The following is a 20,550-nucleotide window of genomic DNA, read 5'->3' as shown; positions in this document are numbered from 1 at the left end:
GACACTCTATCTGTTCTGCAGATGTGAAAATTTAAAATTACTTTATTTTTAGTGTGTGTTGGATTGCAGTCTTTTTTTTTTTATTTCCCTTTTGGAAATTCCTCTTCATCCACAAAGAATTCCAAATTCAGACATTATTCATCTATGTCTGGAACGCTAAAATCTCTTGAGCTTCCATATGTCTTACCTCTTCCCACCATTAGAATACTCAAAAAGCTGCCACAGTTGACGTCAGTTATCATTTGCTTGCTGTCAGCTTCCTTTCTGCACCTTACTTACCATGTGACCTAGTTGGTCATACTAGAGAATTGAATAAGGAAATTTACTATATCCATAGGCTTTATGTAACTTGTATGATAAAGATTTTTATTTTCACAGAAAATTTCTGTAAAAAGCAGGTAATAAGTTCTAATTTAATCTCACTTTTGTTTTTTAAAAAAACATAAAATACCCATGTTAGTTTAGGTGGATATGTAGTTTTACAGCCAAAAAGAATATTTACTTTTTTTTTTTTAACAGCTGAGTAAGAAATCCTGTCTTTTACTACAAAATGGATGCAACTGGAAACCATTACACTTAGTGAAATAAGCCAGTCCCAGAAAGACAGATATCATATGTTTTCCCTGATCTGGGGTAACTAATAGTGTACCTAAAATGTAATGTATTAGAGTGAAGTGGACATTTTGAGATTCGATGATTATTTACAGCCCTGTCTCTTCTGTTTAGGAACTGTATTTTTTTCTTAATACTATTTGTTGAACTCTATACATAGTGTAGGGTTAACCTTACAATTATTAAGTAAACTGAAAATAGATCTTTGTAAAAATTAAAATAATAGCCTGGGCCAGAGGGAGGATAGGGTGAGAATTACCAATGTGTTGCTAAATCTGTATATATGATATATGTGAAACTTGTATAACTTAAATAAAATTTTAAAAAGAATATTTACAAAAATAGTCACATTGATACTATTTTGTGATCTTCGTTTCTCTCACTCTTTTCTATGTGTCTTATTCCAATAGTTATTTTATAAAAATTAAAACTGTTTTGTTTAGTTTTAGTTTAGTTTTTTTTTTTTTTTTAACAAACTGTGTTGAAGGCACTTCCAGGCATCTCTCAGCTTGCTACCATCCATACCATTCCGTGGAAGTCTTTTTATCTTCCCATTCAAGTATGCTCTCCCTGGACCTCGTATTTCTATTTATTTTACTCTAGATCTCTGATAATCCTCTAGAATTGCCCTGTTGGTTCTCACAACCCTATCTGGTCACTTGTACTGAAATGAACTTGTCAGGGAAGGAGAGGATGTAAAAAATACATTCTAAAAGACTGTCACCATATGTGATCTCCCTCTAGGCCCAAGAGAAACTAAGTAAATAGCTCTTGAGTTGTCTATTTTCTTGATCTCATTTCTTTTATCCCATAAATCCTACCAATCAGAGCCCTTGTTTGTTTTCTGTAATATTAAACATTATGGGTACTTAATATAATTTACTAAATAAAATATCTTTTTAAAAATCCCTAATCTACAAAATAAACTTAAGATCTGCTTTCAGTTTTGACGAGAATTTTGTGCTTACATGGAGATGTAGAAAGGCACAGGACTTAAAAACATGGACTTATGTTCAGAGCCTGCTCAGTCACTTAGGCCCCTGAGCTGCATTCATTCAGTGGCATCACTGACTCTCTTCTGCTCTCTGCGGATACCTTCTACCTGGTCTGTGTATCTGTCTTGCTTCCCCAAGTCCTCCACAGTGCTGTGCTGAGTGATGTGTCTATAATCTAAATATGACCACGCCTCATATATCCTCCCATTTTGGAACTTCTCAAGGGCTCTATGATGCTATGTTACTTCTTTCCCAATCCTTCAGCTTTGGCTTCTGCGAACCTGTCCTCTCATGAGCTTTTTGAAGATTCCCCCTCAAATGCATAGATTTCAAATATTTCGGGACAATTTTCCATAAACTCTTTGGAGTACCCTCATATACATGTTCTTCTAAATTATCTACATGATTTTTGCCTATAGAATGTGATCTGAGTTTTATTTGATCAACTCTGAAATAAGAAAAATACTTGAAAATATATGAGTTGAGTTAAAATACTTCCAACAGACTACTGTTTTAGAATTTATAATAAAGATTTTTTTCCTGATTGTGCAGTGGGGAAGTAGACATTCTCCTAGCAGTTAAGACATCAGGTAGAACACCTACATTCCCACATCAGAAAACCTACGCTAGCTCCAGCTCTTGATTCCAGCTTCCTGCAAATGGTGGATTCTGGGGGGTGGGGAGGTGGGGGGCAGCAACAATAGCTCAAGTAGTTGGGTTCCTGTTGCCTAAGTGGGAGACCTGGATTGAGTTCCTAGTATCAGCTCCCCTTGGTCATGGCAAACATCTGGGGAGTGAACTAGTGGATAGAAGCACTCTCTCTGCCTCTCAAATAAATGAATATTTTTACCATTTTAGTTTTTTTTTTTAAGTTTGACCCCCAATTTTTCTTTTAGAGTCATTTCTCAGGGAAATTAGTGACTTTGCAAATTATGTGCATGAAAAATTAGCCAATTCATTATGCTTCCACATCAAGTAATAAAAAAAAATAGTTCTCTGGTGAAATACAGCTTTTACCTATTTTAATCAAGAAAATACCAATTTTTCTGTTCTTGTATGTTTTTAGACCCGAGAGACATCTATCATCCTGTTTTTCCAGAAGAAAAGGCAGAATTGGAGTAAAAGAAGTGACTTGACCAAGTTACCGAATTATACAGAAGCAGAAGCTGGGATCAGGATCCCAACTGGTGCCACATTTCCTTTCCATCTGCTGGAATAACAATAAAAGTAGGTCTTCAAGTACTTGCCAGTTCCCTTATGTTCGAAGTAGGCCTGCTTTTGAAATGTTTTCATTCTCCTCTTACTCTTATTGAGAAATTAGTCCTAAACCCAAAGCATTGATTGTTCTTCCATACTCATGTGTGGAGTTTCTTTAAGCATTAGAAAATCTTCACTTAAGTGATTACATACTTTATTTTCTCAACTATTTTTGTAGTGAACACAATAGAAAAAAAATATTCCAGGAATCCTTTTCGAATCCCACAGGTTCTGTATTTGTATTCCTCTGACCTGTTCTTTTGGTAGCAGCTTCCATTCTGAGTCATCCACCAAAGACTGCCTGTGTTTTCCAGGCAAAGTAATAATTTTATTATTTTTAAATGACTCATTACTTTTAAATAGTCACACCTTGTGTACACTGTTATATAAAAAGTTTTCAAGACATTGTCATACAGTTCCACTCTTATTCTCCAAATAACCCCTCTAAGCAGCATGGATATTAAGTTAATTCTCTGTTGTGTATATGATTTGTGTTGATCGTTTCTTCTTGAACCCCTTTATCAGCTGAAATAAGCAATGAAATTTCTTCCTACTCTCTGCTCCAGGTGTTTCCTGAAATGGAACAAATAGCGACATAAAAGTAGTGTAATAGCATTCTCTGTTTTCCATTATTACGGTTATATTGTTTAAGGTTTTATTAACTTCCAAATTTCTCCATAAATCAGAGACACCTCTAAAGACGAAGTATAACTCTAATGTTTGTTGGTACACAAGACTTGGAATTCAGCATGTTGATAGAATGACGTTCTCCTGTCACCCTTCTGTGACATATTTGGCTGGTTCTCCACTTGGCCTTTGCAAATCTCTTTTTTGCTCCCTCTCCTTGCCCCATATGTGCCAGCCTTCTCCAGAGTTTTGTCCTTGACCCTTTTCTCACCCTCTTAGTGTCATCCACTTTTATGGAATTAAAATCTCTTTGGTGCTTGCTCACAAATCTTCATCTTTAGCTCCCATGTCTGCTGCCGAGTGCGTCCAGCTGTGTGAGGGGACATCTCTCGAATGCCCCACTGAAATAATCCCCAGGTGAAGCTGAATGGAACTCCCCCTGCATCTTCCCTCCAGCTAGCCTTCCTACACAATTAATAATTAGGTCCCAGGATCATCTCTACATCTCTCTGGAATACATTTTTAGTTTCAAAGATTTATCATCAAATATTAACACTTTCCACTCTCAGCTAGACCTGCTCCTCGGAGACAACCATTCTCAATTTTTCCTAGCAATTTCTGCTATTATTCATCTCCCTATTTCTAAGCACATGTATATAGCTAATTTATCACTCACTGATTTTAAACACTAGGTCCTGGATTCCTAGTTTAAATTTCAGCTGTAGGCCGGCGCCGCAGCTCAATAGGCTATTCCTCCGCCTGCAGTGCTGGCATGCTGGGTTCTAGTCCCGGTCAGGGCACTGGATTCTGTCCCAGTTGCTCCTCTTCCAGTCCAGTTCTCTGCTGTAGCCTGGGAGTGCAGTGGAGGATGGCCCAAGTGCCTGGGCCCTGCACCCTCATGAGACCAGGAGGAAGCACCTGGTTCCTGGCTTCGGATCAGCACAGCACCGGCCGTGGCAGCCATTAGGGGAGTGAACCAACGGCAAAGGAAGACTTTTCTCTCTGTCTCTCTCTCTCTAACTGTCTATAGCTCTACCTGTGAAATAATAATAATAATAATAATAATAATAATAATAAAACAGAGTGGAATACCACTTCATATTCATTGAGGTGACTAAAATTGAACTGACAAGTATTCAAAAATATGTAGAGCCAATACAACACTCAGATGTTGCTGATGAGAGTGTATAATGGTAGAACCACTTTGGAAAATAGTTTTGCAGGTTCTATTATAAAGTTAAATGCACACTTATGACTCCATTGCTAATGACCCATTAGAAATGAACACATACCCACAAAAAGACATACTTTGAATGTTCATAGCAGCTTTAATTTATAGTATTCCAAACTAGAAACAACTCAAATGTTCATCAACTGATGAGTAGATAAAATAAATTTTAATGTATTCATACAGTGAGATACCTATTCAGCATGTATAACTGAGACATGCAGTAATGTGGATGATTCTCAAATCATATACTAAATGAGAGAAGCCAGACAGAAAAGCATATATGTTGTATGATTTCATTTACATGAAGATCAAGAAACCAGATCTGTGGTGGCTGGATTTTAGAGGGGAGGAATTGATTACGAAAGAGTGAAAGGATAGTTTTGGGTGATAGAAATGTTCTTTCTGGGGCTGGCACTGTGGCATAATAGGCTAAGCCTCTGCAGCAGCTCCAGCATCCTATAAGGGCACCGTTTCATGTCCTGGCTGCTCCTCTTTTGATGCAGCTCTTGGCTTATGGCCTGGGAAAGCAGTGGACGATGGCCCAAAATGTCCACATGGGAGACTAGGAAGAAGCTCCTGGCTCCTGGCTTTGAATCGGCTCAGGTCCAGTTGTTGTGGCCATTTGGGAAGTGAACCAGGGGATAGAAGATGTTTCTCTCTGTATCTCCCTTTCTCTTTCTATAACTGTATCTCTCAAATAAATAAGTAAAATATTTTTAAAAAATTGTTTTTTAGAGCAGTGGTTAGGCCGGCGCCGCGGCTGAACAGGCTAATCCTCCGCCTTGCAGCGCTGGCACACCAGGTTCTAGTCCTGGTCGGGGCGCTGGATTCTATCCCAGTTGCCCCTCTTCCAGGCCAGCTCTCTGCTATGGCCCGGGAGTGCAGTGGAGGATGGCCCAAGTGCTTGGGCCTTGCACCCACATGGGAGACCAGGAGAAACACCTGGCTCCTGGCTTCGGCTCAGCGTGATGCGCTGGCCGGAGCGCGCCAGCCGCGGCGGCCATTAGAGGGTGAACCAACGGCAAAGGAAGACCTTTCTCTCTGTCTCTCTCACTGTCCACTCTGCCTGTCAAAAAAAAGGAAGGGGGACCAACATTTATTTAAAAAAAAAAAAAAAGAGCAGTGGTTATGTGGTTCTTGTTAAATCTCTTTGGACTGTACACTTAATATGTATGTTCTATTTTTTAAAAAGATTATTTATTTGGAAGTCAGAGTTACAGAGAAAGAGAAGGAGAGGCAGAGAGAGAGGTCTTCCATCCACTGGTTTACTCCCCAGTTGGCTGCAACGGCTGGAGCTGCACCAATCCAAAGCCAGGAGCCAGGAGTTTCTTCCAGGTCTCCCACATGAGTGTAGGGGTCCAAGGACTTGGGCCATCTTCTACCGCTTTCCCAGGCCATAGCAGTGAGCTGGATCAGAAGTGGAGCAGCCAGGACTCGAACCGGCACCCATGTGGGATGCCGGCACTGCAGGCGACAGCTTTACCCCCCCCCCCCCCACTACACTACAGCACCGGCCTCTGTTTTTTCTGTTATATGTAGATTTTACATTAGTAAAGTTCATTTAAAATGAAAGTGAGGTTCTAAAAAGCTGAAAGGATGGGACAGACATTATGGTCAGCATGTCCAACATCTCATATTGGAGTGCCAGTGTGAGTCCCAGCTACTCCACTTCCCATACAGCTTCTGTCTACTGTGCCTGGGAAGGCAGTAGAAGATGCTCCAAGTGCTTGGGCCCATGCTATGCATGTGGAAGACCAAGATGGAGTTCCTGGCTCCTGAATTTGGCCTTGCCAAAACCTGGCTGTGCTGGGGAGTTAGCCAGAGATGGAAGATCTCTCTTCTTCTCTCTGCCTTTTAATAAACAAACAAATCTTTTTAAAAAATTGAAAGCTGGGGCTGGCGCCATGGCACAGTAGGTTAATCCTACACCTGCGGTGCTGGAGTCCCATATGGGCACCAGTTCTAGTCCCAGATGCTCCACATCCAATCCAGCTCTCTGCTATGGCCTGGGAAAGCAGTGGAAGATGGCCCAAGTCCTTGGGCCCCTGTACCCATGTGGGAGACCGGGAAGAAGCTTCTGGCTTCAGATCAGCGCAGCTCTGGCCGTTGCAGCCATTTGGGGAATGAACCAATGGAAGGAAGACCTTTATCTCTGTTTCTCCCTCTTACTGTCTGTAACTCTACCTTTCAAATAAAATAAATAAAACCTTTTTTAAAAAAAATTGAAAGCTGAAAGGAAGAACTGTGTTTGTAAGCAATGTTTGTCAGTTAGTGGGCTTCACTATAAAGTGATCGTGTAGTTAGATAAAATTTCTATTTTTCCAGAAAAGGATTCTTTAATCCTTAGCAGGGTCTGGGAGCTGGAGGTGATGAGGCTAGTTTTTGGTGACCTAGGCCTGGGTAGGGTAGAGTGGAACCGTAGGCTCCCTGTTCAGTATGTAGACTGAATTTTTGTTTATTTTCAGTCCTTTACCTCTCTTTGTGTCTGATGCCCATCTTTTACCTCCAGCAAATAAACTTCCTGTCTTCAGCAGGACAGAGAGGGCTGATTTTTTGCAGTTCAGCCCAGGTTGTTTCTGCATAATTTATCTTGAAGGTTCATCATCATTTAACAGCAAATAAAAGCAGCTACATATTAATATTTCTGTCCTAAAATGCAAGCCAGGAAGATTAGGAGTTTTGTCATCAATGACTTTCAGTCCCAAACCAGGAGTAGGGCCACTGATTAAAGCTCAGTATGGGGTTTGACACAGCATTGATTTGAGTGCGCATATCTTGGAGAGCGAGGAAACTGTTCCCAGAGCAGTTGAGTGTGTACACACATCTTGTTTTAATGAGGGCCTGGTTTCCCCTGGGGAGACTGTGAAGATGTTCAAAGCCATTTGCTTTTCCTTTCTCTGTAGAAAAAGTTCTGTATTTAACAAGGAAAATCATCTTTTCTTTTAAAAGCAATGGACTAAAGTTTTCAGAACTCTGATAAAGAAACTGATGGATTCATGAAATTGGCATGTCATACAGGAAGAACTTACTTAGTGTCAGTGTAAATGTTCACTCTCTTACCTGTTAGGCAGAAGGCAGAAGGCAGTAGGTAAAGGCTATGAGTAGCCTTTTGGGCCAGGGGACTTGGTGGCAATGCTTCTGATTCCAGGGTTTCCTGGAAAATTCTTACTGCATATTCAACCTTTCAATGCCCCTAGTCCATGAGTTGCTTCTATCTATGAAGAACTCCCTATCTGGAGTCTATAAGTACACGTGGTCAGCAATATAGTGTTAGTAATCTGTAAGCACTCACGCATGGGTTCCCCAAAGAAGTCTGGAAGTAAGATGGCTGGATTTAAAGACAGTATGGTTTTTAGAGCAACATTTAGGTAAGTATTTCTCCAAGTGGCTGAAAGGGAGCCAGTCACCTCCCTGTTGTTCCAGAAGTAGCATCAGTGCACAGTTGAGGTGGGTTCCTCAAGTGAACTACTTTGACACCTGGGATATATCACAGGCAGCTGCTATTCTCAGATAAGGGGATCAGCCTCAGGTGACACTGTCCAGATGATTCTTTGAAAAAGACACCATCAGGCATTTCATTTTCCCAAGATTTCTGAGTCAGGACCCTGAGTCCTAATCCTTGCCTTTTGTATACAAAGAAGTCAAAGGGCTTTCTCAGGTCCGGCAACCCCAGTGTGGGTGCTGTACTAGATTCTAGCACAAGTCATGAGGATACCAAGCATCACATCTAGTTAACATCTCTCTTTTGAAACTGTGGCCCTCTGTCGAGATTGTGGCTCTGGCAGAGTCTTCTGTGATAGGTACTGTCAGGTAGTCACGCATAAGAATCCTTTCTTCCCAACCTGTCAGCTTTATATATTTTAGTTTAGGGTTGACACCAGTGATTCCATCTTAATTTTTGTATTCTCAGCTTGTCATTTTTTTTAAAACAGTACTGACCATTCATCCTGCAGCTAGGTTCTGTTTGTCCCTTGTTGTTGATCTGACCTGGTCCCACATGGAAGAAGAAGAATGATTGACAGCAGGAGTCCATGTCATAAATTCTTTTTAACCACATAGTTAAGCAGCAAAAAGGTTTTAGAAGCAGTGGCTCCTAGGCTAATTTTGCCTGAAGTCCATTGTTGAATTTAGTTTTATTCTGTAGGCAAAAGCTGTCATGTTAAAGTGCCAGGTCAGCATTATCTTGTTGGGAGTTGTACTTCTATAGAGTTCTAATAGGCAAACAGGCATAAAGTCCAAAACCAACAAAAGTGCAACAAATGAGGTTTGTGTCTTAAGAACTGTGGACCCAGTTACAATCTCATAGCAGTCATGTTATAGTTGAGTGCATACATACAGCTAAAAAAGTTGATTTACAATCCACTGTTCTCAGATTTGGACAACTCTCAAGGTTAGGAAGTCTAAGAAAGGCAGACTTAGATTAAAAAAAAAAAAACTATAATACCTGATCTTGTGCAGTTTTAAGATCTACTAAGAAAGAAGTGACAGTTTTATTTGCTCACTGCAAAGATAGGAGCCCTTGAAATTGGGCATTCTGTGTATACCTTTAGGTATACCAGTGTTTCAAATTGTATTCTATTATAAAGATAACAAATTCTTCATGAATTTATGCAAATAATTAAATTTCCCTGAAAAAACAAAAATACTCATATGAGTAGTTTTGAAGGGATTCAGTAGGAATAAAAGATAAATCGTTATCTTGATTACAAAAGCTTATTTTACCAAAGTATTGCAAACTCCAGAGATCTTAAGAAAATATTTCTTTAAGCCTTGAAGACAAAACATTTCAATATAGAACCAACGATGTTTAAAAGTAAATTACATGGAAATCCACAAATTTCATCAGTCTATTGAGTCTCATGTAATTATTTTGTCCTATGTGGTCTCCATTAGCAATTTCATGAATCCATCAGTTTCTTTATCAGAGTTCTGAAAACTTTAGTCCATTGCTCTTTTGTCAGAAACCTATGCTTGCAAATATTTGTTAGTGTTTTCTAATTATGTTTCCAGAGAAGAACCAGAATTATGGATGACAAAAAGACTTAAAATCATCACAATTAAAATTTAGATAGTGGTTCAGAAATTGACAAGGAGATATAGTTATTTTGATTGTGTACAGCATTTTAGCAAGCATGATAGTTTTTTACAAAAGTATTCCATCCTTTTAGCTTTCCAAGCCTGCGATGGGAGGAGGCCATCAAAGGTTTTTGACAGGGATGGGTTTTATTCATTAAGATTCCAATGATAGGGGCCACCACCCGCAGCGCTGGCATCCCTTAGGAGCACAGTTTTTAGTCCAGTTGTTCCACTTCTGATCCAGCTCCCTGCTAATGCACCTGGGAAAGCAGTAGAACATGTCCAAAGTCCGTGGGCCCCTTAACTCACATGGGAAAACTGGAAGGAGCTCCTGGCTCCTGGCCTCTGCCTGGCCCAGCCTTGGCCATTGCAGTCATTTGAGGAGTGAACCAGCCAGTGAATAAAAGATATCTCTCTGTCTCTCTCTTTCTCTGTCTCTCTACCTCTCCCTCTCCTCTGTAACTCTGACTTTCAAATACATAAATAAATCCTTTAAAAAGCAAAAATTAAAATGTTGACTGACAAAAGTCCCACCTGGAATGGAACACCAGACCTCTTAAATGTCATTTAATCTCCAGAATAGCTACATCACATCAACAACAGGTCTATGTAAACACAAGTTTGCAAGTTTAAAGTTTGGCATAATTTCATAACCTGGCAATGCATTCTATGCAGTCCAAATAAGCCTAATGAGCTATTATCTCTACAAGATGAGAGATACATCTTTTGATGATCTCCAGCGGCCCAGCTGGAAATCTCAAAGTCAGAAGACTTAATTTAGAACTTGAGTCTGAAAAAGCCTTTCAAGGATGTCAGAGATTTAAAATATTTGGTCAAAATTGGATCCCAGATTACTGGGAAATAATAGTCATTCATTCAGTCAGGTTGTTTTAACCAGAGCTGTAGACAAGATTTAATCAGAATTCTGCAGTAATCATTCAACTATTTAAAAATAAGTAGATATGCAAATACAATATTTTTTAAAAATATTTTATTTACTTATTTGAGAGGTAGAGTTACAGACAATGAGAGGGAGAAACAGAAAGAAATGTCTTCCATCTGTTGGTTCACTCCCCAAATGGCTGCAACAGCCAGAGCTGTACCGATTCGAAGCTAGGAGCCAGGTGCCTCCTGCCAGTCTCCCACACGGGTGCATGGGCCCAAGGACTCGAGCCATCTTCAACTGCCTTCCAGGCCACTGCAGAGAGCTAGATTGGAAGAGGAGCAGCCGGGACTAGAACCGGCGCCCATATGGGATACCCCATATGGGATGCCCCATATGGGATGCCAGCACCTCAGGTGGAGGATTAACCTACTGCACCATGGCGCCAGCCCCACAAATACAGTCTTAACTCTTTTAAGACCCAGATTTCTCCAAGCATTCAGAACTTAACAAAGACAACAGAAAATACAACAGACCATCCCAACAAAACAAAGTGTTTACCTGTTCATTTACCAAATGCAAAGAAAACCTTGAATAGGAAAATTAGCGCATGAAATCATTCCATTGCTTGGCATAATTGAAATATATCAAGAAAAAACAGAAGTAAACAATAAAATTATCCAGTTACCCTAGACTTTTTTTTTTTTATTGACAGGCAGAGTTAGACAGTGAGAGAGAGAGAGAGGCAGAAAGGTCTTCCTTCCGTTGGTTCACCCCCCAAATGGCTGCTACGGCTGGTGCGCTGCACCAATCCAAAGCCAGGAGCCAGGTGCTTCCTCCTGGTCTCCCATGTGGGTGCAGGGCCTGAGCATTTGGGCCATCCTCCACTGCCTTCCCAGGCCACAACAGAGAGCCAGACTGGAAGAGGAACAACCGGGACAGAACTGGCGCCCCAACTGGGACTAGAACCCAGGGTGCCAGCACCACAGGTGGAGGATTAGCCTAGTGAGCCACAGCACTGGCCCAGTTACCCTAGACTTTTAAGATAAACATTTTTAGTGTCAGGTCATGGAACTGAGTACCCAGTGTCTTGAATGCAGATGATGGATGTCATGACTCTTAGCCTGCCTCCCTTAAAATTAACTTCATTTACTTAATTAAGGGAGTGGCACAGCTGGCCCTACAGTATCCTCATCACTCTACTGGTGAAGTCATTTGCTTCTGCAATAGATAAAAACCTTGGTGGCCAGTATTATCTGAAGGGGTTTTGTTTAGGGGAATTTGATGGCTGGGCAGGGGAATTCCAATCATGGGGTAAAAAGTAGCCTCCACCTGCATACAGCCAACAGACTGCCTGAGCCCACTTGACCGTCATACAACCAAGTGACATTGTGTAGGCTGCTCATGCCGAGCATCTTGATGCTTTGGGGCTGCATGGCTGGCTTCCTGCTTGCCCATGTCCTAAAGCACACGTTGCCCTGTTCCTTGTTTCAGCTTTTTTGTAGACAACCAGAAGAAAACAGAAAATGAATGTTCAGGCCCTGGCACCAGGCCCTCAGAGCCCTGCAGCTACTTTACAATTTACCAGACCAGCTCCCCCTTCTTGGTAGCCTTTTTAAAAACCCCAAACACTGTAATTCAGCAAGGCGGTAGTTCTTGAGAATTGGAGGTTTGCTACACTCTCATCTGTTGACAGATTAAACTATTCTCTTTCCTTTAACCTCAAACCTTGTCCTTGTTATTTTGGTTTGGCACTAAGAACAGGCCTTCAGTAACAGACATAGCAGAGTCAGAACCAGGGAGGAGAAAAGAACTTACAGGAGCTGGCTAGAATGTTGAGGGAAACAGTCACCAATCGTCACCAGAAAACTATTTCAAGAGAAGCTGCACTTCAGAAGATGGTTACAAAATTTTTAAAAAAGATGTCAAAATTAAAGATCAAAATGTCTTGTAAATTTTTACTAAAAGATCAGTACTTCAAATAAACCTTGTTGCTTTCACACAAGGGAATAAATTCTAGGTTTTTTGTTTTGTTTTTTAATGTTTTTCTTTCATCTACTTGAAAGGCAAAGTGAGAGAGAAAGAGAATCTTCCATTTCCTGGCTCACTCCCCCAAATGCCTACAACAGCCAGGGCTGGGCCAGGCTGAAGCCATGAGCCTGGAAATCCATCGGGGTCTCTTACTTGGGTAGCAAGAGCCTAAGCCATCATCAGCTGCCTCCCCAGTCATACTAGCAGGAAGCCGGACTGAAAGTGAAGTAGCTGGACTTGAACCAGCACTCTGACAGGAGATGTGGGTGTCTTAAACAGTAGTTTAATCCACTGCTCCACAAGGTCTGCACCAAAATTCTGCTTTTATGTCAGTATACCTTTGATGTGATATTAATGCTCAGTTTTTAGAAACTCATAAAAATATTTCCCTTCTAATCTCAACTAGCCTAATCTCACACAAGATTCATCTACAAACTTAGGACATTCTATGTTCCCCCAATTACTTGTCCTATACCCTTCCTCTTTCTCCTAGAACACTAGTCATTTTACTTGACCTTGAATGTTATTCTCTTTTTCCTTTTTTTTAATAGAAGATTTATTTATTTATTTGAAAGTCAGAGTTCACAGAGAGAGAAGGAGAAGCAGAGAGAGAGGTCTTCTATCTTGCTGGTTCACTCCCCAACTGGCTGCAACGGCCAGAGCTGCACCGATCCAAAGCCAGGAGCCAGGAGCTTCTTCTGGGTCTCCCATGTGGGTGCAGGGGCCCAAGGACTTGGGCCGTCTTCTACTGCTTTCCCAGGCCATAGCAGAGAGCTGGATTGGAAGTGGAGCAGCTAGGACTCAAACCAGTGCCCATATGGGATACCTACACCGCAGGCAGCTGCTTTACCCACTACACCACAGCACCAGCCCCCTCTTTTTCCTTTAAAGTACATCAATATCCCATACATTCACTTCCCAGAAATGTCTTACTTTCTAACATATAGATTTGTTTTTACTTTTTAAATTAATTTCAATTGCCATATATTGATTAGAATTATTTTTTATTCTTGGTAATTTAATTTTTAGTGAAAACCTAGTATGCAATTTTTAACTGTCTTATATCAATATATGTGAAAACATATACTAATAGGTTCATTTGTCTTAGAGAATTTAAGAAGCCATGAATTGAGTGCATAAATTTATATTTGGAAACATTTGTCTTTTATATTTACTTTATTTTTAACAATTATACTTAGGTTACTTTAAAAATTCAAATATTAGACAAATATGGTTAAATTATTTTCTTGTTAAAGACAAACTCTGAAAACTAAATTGCTGTATTTCATACATAGAAACAGTGAATATTATAACATTATTTGTTCTTAGGTCAAAATTATAACCTTATGAATATAGTATAACTTTGGCTTAGCTAGCCAGAGCCAAAACCTGGCACAAATATATGTTAAAGATTCTGAAAACATCATTACTTTGTGTTTACCAACAAACTTTTTTTTTTAAGTTTTTTTATTTTATTTATTTGAAAGAGAGAAGTGGTGGGGCCAGCGCTGTGGCGCAGAAGGTTAACGCCCTGGCCTGAAGCGCTGGCATCCCATATGGGTGCCGGTTCTAGTCTCAGCTGCTCCTCTTCCGATCCAGCTCTCTGCTATGGCCTGGGAAAGTAGTAGAAGATGGCCCAAATCCTTGGGCCCCTGCACCCACGTGGGAGACCTGGAAGAAGCTCCTGGCTCCTGGCTTCGAATTGGTGCAGCTCCAGCCGTTGCGGCCATCTGAGGAGTAACCATCGGATGAAAGACCTCTGTCTCTGCCTCTCCTCTCGATCTGTAACTCTGACTTTCAAATAAATAAATAAATCTTAAAAAAAGAGAGAGAGAGAGAGAAGTGGAGACAGAGAGACAGAGAGAGCTAGGTCTTCCATCCACTGGTTCATTCTCCAAATGGCCACAATGGCCGGAGCTGTGCCGATCTGAAGCCAGGAGCTTCCTCCGGGTCTCCCATGCGGGTGCAGGGGCTCAAGGACTTGGGCCATTCTCTGCTGCTTTCGCAGACACATAAGCAGAGAGCTGGATTGGAAGTGGTGCAGCCAGGACTCAAACCAGCGCCCATGTGCCAGCACTGCAGGCCAGGACTTTAACAACTCTGTGTCACAATGCCAGCCTCTTTACCAACAAACTTAAACTTCTGTTACAGATTCAAGTCATGTGAACCAAAAGGCATAGGTTAACTTAAGTTTCATTTATATAAGCATTCATTTATCTGCAAGTCAATCAAAAATAATATTATATGGGCGATTTTTATCACATAGACACAACAAATAGCATGTACAAATACATAACACATGTAATAGTTCTCGCTACTCAAAAATTACAAATGTAACGTGGACAGCACAAATCCTGAGAGACCTAAGACAAATAACAGTTTCCAGAGTGCACTTAACCTGGACCCCAGCCTTCTGCAGGGGTCAGTTAGCAGCACCTCTGCAGTGAAGCTCAGTTTTGCCTTTATTTGGGGGATGTTTTCCCCAGCAGAGCCCAAAGGGCCTGTTCGCCAGAACTCATGAAGGGCTAATCCAGACATGGAAAGGCCAACCAGGAAGGCTAGGAGAGAGACAAAATTACTTTTTGAGATTGCCCAGAAATTTAACCAAACTACAAAATGAGTTTGTCAAATCACAAAGCAATCTCTTAAGGCAGGGATCTCTTTCTGCATGCAGAAGAGAAAGTCCAAATTAGCACAAGGTTCGTTGTATTACCTCACACTGTCATTTATGGATTCCTGCCAAAGGCCACAGTCACTGCCCAAATTCCAAGCCAAATCGAAGCCTCATTTCTTCCTCAGAAAGCACCTTAGGCCAATGACACCTGGTTAAGAGTCAGCCACTAGGAATCTGTGCCTGGGTCTGAAAGCACTCAGCTGCAGGACAGCTCCCCACGTGCCTGCTGGCCAGGGGTTGCTTTGCCATGGGCAAGACACACACTCAGGACTCTAATCCCTTCATGGTCACCATTTTGTTATAGAATCCCTCCAGACATAGTTGGAGGAGATGCTATAGAACCCCTAAAATGGGTCCAGTCTCCTGGCACATAGCAGATCATCATTGGTACTGGGGGTAGTGAGGAAAAGTAGGCATTTATTGCAAAGCACAGAGCAAGGAGCTGGGCAGCTAATGCTCAGTTGCTGGACTGCCTGAGGGATTAAAAGCAGTGAATCTTACAGTTCAAAGTTGAGAATCAGCAGTGCATAACCAGCTCATGTGTGTGCCTGCGATTGGTCCAAATTGTATGTGGCCTTCCTCTGATTGGTCAGCAGTAGGGGCCAACATGTTCCCTTTGGAATGGCAAAGGTGGGCTCCAGTCTGTCTGGGTCTAGAGATGAACTGGGTATTGTTTTGTTTGTTCAAGGCCTTTGAGTTCCTGCAAAGCTCTCAGAATAGAGGATAGCATCCAGATGTCAACTATAGGGGCAATTGGAGCCTATATGATTCAGGGTCTCAGCTCTGGCTTCACTCTCATGTCACTCCCTTTACATAGTTTATCTTCACAAAGAAACTGCAAGCTAAGGAAGAGAAAGCAAAGGCTTGGCTTCATTCTCAACTTCAACAGGTCTAAGCTCCTTAAATTTCTCCAAACACAGAAGACCGTTTTAGATCTCTGTGCCTTTGTAAATATTTTTGCTTCCAAGGCCCAGACCATTTTCTTCTTTACCCGGTGAAACCTTTATCTTTCTAAAGCCATTTCCTCTTCCTCCTAACTTTTCTAGTCTGCTGCTTCTGTCCGTTTGTTTCACAAGAGATCCACAATATCAGGAAGTGCCATATACCAGTTACTATCTAGGTGTTTTCCAGGAACTGTTGGAAAGTACTTGTTAGAGTAGTCATAATCTGCTTAAAGTGGAAATAATGTAGTGAGTGCTCGATAAATATTTGTTGAATGAGTTCTGGAGATGCATATGAACCACTCAGCCAGAAATTGGGAAACAGACTCAGATCCTTTGCCACATAGAAAGAATCAGGAGAGATAAAAGGCATGAGTGGTGAGCAGGCAGCATGAACTAAGACATGAGGTAGAATAAATGGAAACATCCAGAATAATTATAATTCCAAATGATTCTGTAATGGGTAGAAATCAGAGTGTAACATATGTTTAGAATGATTGAAAAATTTTACCATATTTCATCATATTTAAGGTTGGAAAACTCATGTCCCATTAAGAAAGAAAAAGCTACTTAACAGGGATATAGTGCTTATATAGAACATTTTTTAACATATTGAAACCTCTCATTTTTAAACTTACATTGATATATTTTTGATACATGTCATTCTTATACATATGTACATAAAATATAGGAGAAATAATTCATTAAGATATTCCTAGAATGTCTTCAATTCAGATTCTGACAATTTAAAATCAAATTACAACTTAGAGCCATCTTTGTTCATATCCCACTTTGCAAATAATATCATTTATGGGTGGTGCAGTATTTTTTTTAAATATTTTATTTATTTGTTTGAGAGGTAGAGTTACAGATAGTGAGAGGGAGAGACCGAGAGAGAGGTCCTCCTTCCACTGGTTCACTCCCCAAATGGCCGCAACAGCTGGAGCTGCACCGATCCAAAGCCAGGAGCAGAGGAGCTTCCTCCCGGTCTCCCATGCGGGTGCAGGGGCCCAAGGACTTGGGCCATATTCCACCGCTTTCCCAGGCCATAGCAGAGGGCTGGATTGGAAGAGGAGCAGCCAGGACTAGAACCAGTACCCACATGGGATGCCGGCACCGCAGTCAGAGGATTAACCTACTGCTTTATGGCACTGACCCCTGCAGTATTTCTTAAAAGAATGCTTTGCTACTGTCTTTATGTTTTTTGGGATTTTCTTGCTGAGTCTTCCTATATATTCTTTATGGTGATAGTTTCTTGCTCTTACTAGGAAGTATCAGTCAATGACAACCATATCACAGTGCTGCTCCACACTATCAGATGTATCTCATTTCAGTGATATTAAAATGTCAAAAACTATATTTTAGAATTGAAAAATATTGTAATTTAATGTGAATCTAGCACCAAGAACTTTCTTGTTGTTCCTGTTATTATGTGAAGGGTGCTCTTTTTTATAAAATATTTGCAATCAAACTTTACTTTTTAAAATACTACTATTTAGAATGTGCTTTGTTCCACTTGGAAGTTTTCTTGTTACATTTATTGTGCTTAATGTTAGCAGTCGGGAGTTTTATCTTTGTATGCTTTTAAAAGAAGCCTAAAGGAAAAATAGACATTCTACCTCTCAGATGATGTAACGATGTCTCCACGCATACACATGAAATATTGATCGACTAATCTCATAGTTAGAGTCAAAAAATCTTTTAGTAAACTGTCAAAAACTTTTCCCTTTGCTCCTCCTATTCTAACTCATTTAATCAATGGACTTATTACCTCATACTTCTCCTAGGCATTCTTATCACCCTCTGGAATCTCTTGCCACTGTTCTTTTTGTGTTCTGGCCTCCATGAGACACTCTGGATCAGTCCAGCCATTGCTGTTCCCACATCCATCCTGCTGAGTCATTGAAAATCATCTTGGAGCCAGCATTGTGGCCGCCTCCTGCAATGCCAGCATCCCATATGGGCACTGGTTTGAATCCCGACTTCTCCACTTCCAGAACCAGCCTGGGAAAAGCAGCAGCAGATGACCCAAGTATTTTGTTCACCCACATAGGAGACCTGGAAGAAGCTCCTGACTCGTGGCTTCAGCCTGGCCCAGCCTTGGCCATTGCAGCTACCTGGGGAGGGAACCAGCAGATGAAAGATTACCCCCCCCCCTTCTCTTTCTCTCACTTTAAAATAAATAAATAAATCTTAAAAAGAAAATCATCTTTAGTTTTGCTTCTTCCTGGTCAGTTTCCTCATTATTTTCCCTGGTACCTATTTCAGATCTTCATTCTCTTCCCGGTCTCCAAATACCTTTTCTTTTGCCCAAAACTTTGATAGTTTTACCTTCAGTTTCATTGAGAAAAACTGAAGTTGTCATAGAAAGAAAACTCCCTTAATTTCCTCCTACTCCATCTATAAACTTATTCCCTTGGTTTCTTTTTTCCTGTATCAATGGGAAAGATGTCCACCTTCCTCTGAGGCTGATTCCTTCACCAGGGCTTTGGCTGCCAGATCCTGCTTCTATAGAGCTTCTTACTCAATTTTTCTCTTCAACATATACACAAAATCACATATCTCCCATCCTTTAAACGAAAGATAACAAAATAATAACCCGTAGTCTGTTCTCTTCTGGCCACCATTTTATAGCTCGCCTCTCCTTGACAGAAGGAACAACTGGATTGTCTAGTCTTCCTGCACCACTCTTGACGCTAGGTCCCTGAAATTGCACTTGCTGAGGTTCCCAGAAACTTAATCCAGTGGGTGATTTCTGTTTTTTCTTGGCCTCTCAGCAGCATCTAATACCAATAACCTCTGTTGTGAAAGTCCCTCCTTCAGCCTCTGTGACACTGCTGTGTCCGGTTTCCGTGTCACCTTTTTGTCTCTCCCTTTTTAAAGTCCCTGTAAGAAGTCTACCCCTCAGTCTAACCCAGGGATGTCAGCAAGCCCCGGCTGTGTCCTCCAGCGGGGGCTCTCCTCACTTGATGCCCTCTGGCGTGACTTCTCAGAACTGCACATCCAGCCCAAATGTGCCTGCTGACCTCCAGGTTTTTACATTCCTATTTCATCCAGTCTTCACCGTTCAGATGTTACATGGATCATCCTCAAACAACACAATCAGAATAAAACTGTCTTTTCTGTGATCACCCCCTCATAAAACAAAAACAAAATGTCTGTCTTGGGAGTAGCCAGTGTTAGTTTCCCAAAGCCAAGCCACAAACCCAGGAGGCTTTTCTCTCATTCCCCTTCTCCTGCTTGTGGATTCTTCCTGCCTGGCTTTATCAGTGGCCTCCTCTCCGTTACTTCTGCCACCTCCTTGGTTTAGATTTTCATCACTTCTAGAATGGATTATTATAGTATCTCCTCATTGTTTTCCATGCCTCCAGTCTGCTCCCTGTCTGTCTAACCTCCACTCAGCTTCCATTAATCTTCCCCATGTTACTCCCCAGCCTGAAGTCATTGTTTGCCCCATAGCTTTCACGGTAAAGTTCAGGCTCCTCAGTCTGGCATATAGGGCAGGGTGGTATCATTCTGCTGCTCTCTGTTTTCTTTCCCTCTTGCTTTTCCATCCACTCCCCTCAGTGAAACCCGCTGGACCTACAACACTGCTGCACTCACTGTGCCTTCACATGCATGTTGCCCTCTGCCTGAAGTATTCCCCCTTCCTTTTTGTCTAACTCTTGTTGATCCTTCAAACTATACCTATATATGTGTATTCTTTTATTCTGGAAATGCACTTACTCTTAGGTCTGATTTACATGCTCGCTCTTAAAATGGATAAAAGACATGAAGACAGGCTTCAGAAATGAACAGTAACGTAATGATTATCAATAAATGAAAAGATCTTCAGGTTCATCAGTAATGAATGAAATTCAGATTAAAATATGTATTCCTATTTTTTTCAACTATCAAATTAGCAAAATCTAAAGACTGATATTCCAGGAGAACACAGGGAAACAGGCATTCTCCTATACTAATATCAGAAGCATAAATTTGTCATTTTTCTGGAACAGAGATTGGCCTTTTAAGAACTCCAAAAAGTGTATGTGTATATGCAAACTGATTTTGCCTTGGCATTCTGCTACATGGAATATATTGTAAGAAAGTAACTGACCAACAGTATAACGCATATGCATAGAAATATTTATCACTGGGGCTAGCACTGTGGCATAGGTTAAGCCTCCACCTGTGGTGCCAGCATCCTATATAGGCTCATGTTCATGTCCCGGCAGCTCCTC

The 20,550-nt window shown here is 41.1% G+C and overlaps 1 protein-coding gene across 3 annotated transcripts in view; it reads left to right on the top strand.

The window, feature by feature from the left end:
• PPP2R3A (protein phosphatase 2 regulatory subunit B''alpha) overlaps positions 1-20,550 on the top strand; it is a 212,665-nt gene that overhangs the window by 50,806 nt on the left and 141,309 nt on the right. For all 3 annotated transcript variants that reach the window (XM_062214313.1, XM_062214300.1, XM_062214306.1), the window contains exon 2: positions 2,674-2,834. The gene's annotated coding sequence lies outside the window, so the exon portion shown is untranslated. The remainder of the gene's footprint in view (positions 1-2,673; positions 2,835-20,550) is intronic.

The sequence above is a fragment of the Lepus europaeus genome, chromosome 2 (genome assembly GCF_033115175.1).
Source record: "Lepus europaeus isolate LE1 chromosome 2, mLepTim1.pri, whole genome shotgun sequence".
Lineage (NCBI taxonomy): Eukaryota > Metazoa > Chordata > Mammalia > Lagomorpha > Leporidae > Lepus > Lepus europaeus.
Note: the sequence above shows the minus strand (reverse complement) of the source record. Positions and strands in the feature narration are given on the sequence as shown.